Source organism: Primulina huaijiensis, chromosome 7, assembly GCF_012295235.1.
Source record: "Primulina huaijiensis isolate GDHJ02 chromosome 7, ASM1229523v2, whole genome shotgun sequence".
NCBI classification, from domain to species: Eukaryota; Viridiplantae; Streptophyta; class Magnoliopsida; order Lamiales; family Gesneriaceae; genus Primulina; species Primulina huaijiensis.
Window position 1 is genome coordinate 19,923,470 of NC_133312.1, and position 4,079 is coordinate 19,927,548.

At 27.5% G+C, this 4,079-nt stretch overlaps 1 non-coding gene across 1 annotated transcript; it reads right to left on the bottom strand.

Annotated features, from left to right (window-relative positions):
* Window positions 1-1,225: 1,225 nt before the first annotated feature.
* LOC140981902 (small nucleolar RNA R71) lies at window positions 1,226-1,336 on the bottom strand. The gene has a single exon (XR_012176176.1). It is a non-coding gene; the product is annotated as a small nucleolar RNA R71 (small nucleolar RNA).
* Window positions 1,337-4,079: the final 2,743 nt, after the last annotated feature.

The window sequence follows — 4,079 nt, forward strand, 5'->3', positions numbered from 1 at the left end:
ATATATATTTATATAATTATATCATATATTTCATTTAGACGATAGCGTGGCTCTGCCGGTTGTTCTAAATGAAATATTATGATATCTAACAATCTAACATTTACTTTATCGCAACTAACTTTTACTTTCCGCATCTAACATTTACTTTATCGCAACTAACTTTTACTTTCCCGCAACTAACTTATTAAATCATATATTTCATTTAGGCAATAGCGTGGCTCTGCCGGTTGTTCTAAATGAAATATAATGATTTAATTTAACATTTATTTTATGCAGTTATATATTTATATAGTTATATATATAATCATAGGTACCATATATAAAATATCGGTGAATTCGGTATTTTCTATAGTGGGAACTATATTATATTAGGTGTGTGTTTAAATATTTAATTTTCTTGGAACCATTATTTATGGTGGTTTCCTTTGTTTTACTTTTAGTTAAACAATATTGCATAAACCAAGAATAAATCCTCGAGCCTTGACAAAATTTATAATTTGTAAACTTCGTTCTTGCATTTGGTAATCTATAAATTAATAAATTTAAACTTAAAATAACCTCTCTGTGGATCGATCTCGTACTTACGAAATATATTACTTGCAGACAACCTACACTTGGGTGAATTATAATTTAAGTAGTAGCAAGTTTTTGGCGCCGTTGCCGGGGAGGTATAAATTAAGTTTATATTTGTTAATTATGTTTTATTTATAAGTATTGTGTTTTTTTTTTGTATGAGTATTTGGAGTCGAAAAAAAAGTGGTAGACTTATTCGAGTATCTGAAAATAATTTAAACATGGATGATAATTCAAATAATCAAGATAATGATAACAATAATAACAATAATAATAATAATAATCAAGAACATGATCAATTAAGAACACTTAGGCACCATATGAACCCTATTAGAACTAGTGCCCCATCTTGTTTAGTTTTTCCTCCTGATGCATCTAATTTCAACTTTAAACCTCAAATTATTCAACTTTTACCAAATTTTCATGGCTTAGATTCTGAAAATCCATATTTACATCTAAGAGAATTTGAGGAAGTTTGTAACACTTATAATGATCAAAATTGTAGCATGGATATAGTTCGATTAAAGCTTTTCCCTTTTTCTTTAAAAGATAAAGCTAAAACATGGCTACAAAATTTGAGATCAAGTTCAATAAGATCATGGGAAGAAATGCAACAACAATTTCTCAAAAAGTTTTTTCCTTCCCATAGAACAAACTCTTTTAAAAGACAAATTACTACTTTTTCTCAAAAACAAGGAGAAACATTTTATCAATGTTGGGATAGATATAAAGAATTACTTAATACATGCCCACATCATGGTTTTGAAACATGGAGAATAGTTTCTCACTTTTATGAAGGTCTAATACCTAAAGATAGGCAAATGATAGAATTCATGTGTAATGGAACTTTTGAAGATAAAAACCCAAATGAAGCTATGGAGTATTTGGATTCATTAGCAGAAAATGCTCAAAATTGGGATAATATAGGCACAATAGAACCACCAACAACTAAAATCAATAATTCAACAAATGGGGGTGGTATCTATAATCTTAAAGATGATATAGATATTCAAGCTAAACTTGCATCTTTAGCAAGAAAAATTGAGTCATTAGAAATGAAAAAGAGTGGTCAATTAAAAAGTATTCAAGAAATTGTTTGTCATATATGTGATACACATGATCATGCTACAAAAGATTGTCCAACATTACCTTCATTTAAAGAATGTCTCCATGAACAAGCAAATTATGTTAACAATTATAAAAAACCAATACTAGATCCTTTTTCAACATCATATAATCCTGGATGGAAAAATCATCCTAATTTTAGTTGGAGGAATGATAATAATGCACAACCCTCACAACAATATTTTCAAAATAACCAAAATCATCAAGGTTATATTCCTTATGTTACACCTCCAAGAAAAAACTTTGAAGATGTAATTCATGCATTTATCCAAAAGCAAGAATCTATCAATATTCAAAACAGTCAATCTATGACTGATTTGAAAGAAACTCTTGCAAAATTTGCATCTGCACTTAATATTCATGAAAAAGGAAAATTTCCATCTCAACCTCAACCTAATCCTAAAAATCAAAATCAAGAATTAAAAAATGAAAAAATTGATCAAATAAAATCTGTTATTACCCTTAGAAGTGGTAAAATAGTTAATGATCCATATAGTAATGAAAACAAGGATCATTTAAAATCAAAGAGTAAGGATGATAATCCTGATACTTTTGAGAATGATGATACCTTAAATTCTAAAAATAATATGTTGAATGATAAATCATCTGAAATAGTAAATGAATCAAATAAACCTCCACCATTTCCTCATGCATTAACAAATCATAAAAAACAAAAAAATGATTCTGATATCTATGAAGTTTTTAAACAAGTAAAGATAAATATTCCATTATTAGATGCTATTAAACAAGTACCTTCATATGCAAAATTTTTAAAAGACTTATGTACTGTGAAGAGAAAATTGCATGTGAAGAAGAAAGCATTCTTGGCTGAACAAGTAAGTTCTATTCTTCAAAATAATTCTAGTTTTAAATATAAAGATCCTGGTTGTCCAACAATTTCATGTATTATTGGAGAAAATAAAATTAAAAAAGCTTTGTTAGATTTGGGAGCAAGTGTGAATTTACTTCCTTATTCAGTTTATGAAAAACTTAATTTAGGAGAATTAAAACTCACTTCTGTTACTCTCTTACTGGCGGATAGGTCAATCAAAATACCTAGAGGTATTGTAGAAGATGTGTTGGTTCAAGTTGATAAATTCATATATCCTGTAGATTTTATTATTTTGGATATACAACCAATAGAAGTACATAATGAAATTCCCGTAATATTGGGACGACCATTTCTTGTAACTTCAAATGCTTTAATTAATTGTCGAAATGGAATAATGAAATTGTCTTTTGGAAATATGACTGTAGAACTTAATGTGTTCAATTTATGTAAACAACCAAGTATTAATAAAAATGAATATGATAATGAAATTGAAACAATTGTGGAAGAAAATATACAAGAAAAAAACTTAAATCAACAATATGAAGTTTTTTCAATAGAAAATTTTGAGTCTGAAAATAATTTTAAAGAAGATGATAATACAAAACTTGAATTAAATGTTTTACCATTCGAATTGAAATATGTATTTCTTGGTGAAAATAAAACATTTCATGTTGTAATTTCTTCCACTCTTCTACCAAATCAAGAAGAAGATTTAATTAAATTACTTAAAAAATATAAAAATGCAATTGGATGGACTTTGAAAGATATAAAAGGTGTAAATCTTTTAATTTGCACACATAAAACTCATTTGGAAGAAAATGCTAAAACATATCAACAACCACAAAGAAGATTAAATCTACATATGAAATAAGTTAAAAATGAAGTATTAAAACTATTAGACGCTGGAACTATCTATCCAATCTCAGATAGTAAATGGGTAAGTCCAACACAAATAGTACCTAAAAAGTCAGGCATCACTGTTATAAAAAATGAAAAAGGAGAGTTATTACAAACTAGGATTCCATCTAGTTGGCGTATGTGTATTGATTATAGAAAATTAAATGTTGCAACTAGAAAAGATCATTTTCCATTACCATTTTTAGATCAAATTCTAGAAAAAGTAGCAGGAAAATCTTATTATTGTTTTTTTGATGGGTATTCGGGGTATTATCAAATACCTATAACATTAGAAGATCAAGAAAAAACTACTTTCACTTGTCTTTTCGGAACTTTTGCATTTAAAAGAATGCCATTTGGTTTATGTAATGCTCCGGCTACTTTTCAAAGATGCATGTTAAGTATTTTCAGTGATATGATTGAAGAATTTGTAGAAGTTTTTATGGATGATATAACTGTTTTTGGAAACTCATTTGAAAATTGTCTTAAAAACCTAGAAGAAGTATTAAAACGATGTGAAGAAAAAAAATCTTGTTTTAAATTGGGGAAAATGTCATTATATGGTTAAATCTAGGATTGTGTTAAGTCATGTGATATCTGAAAAAAGGAATTGAAGTTGATAAAGCCAAAGTTGATGTTATTGCTCATTTAA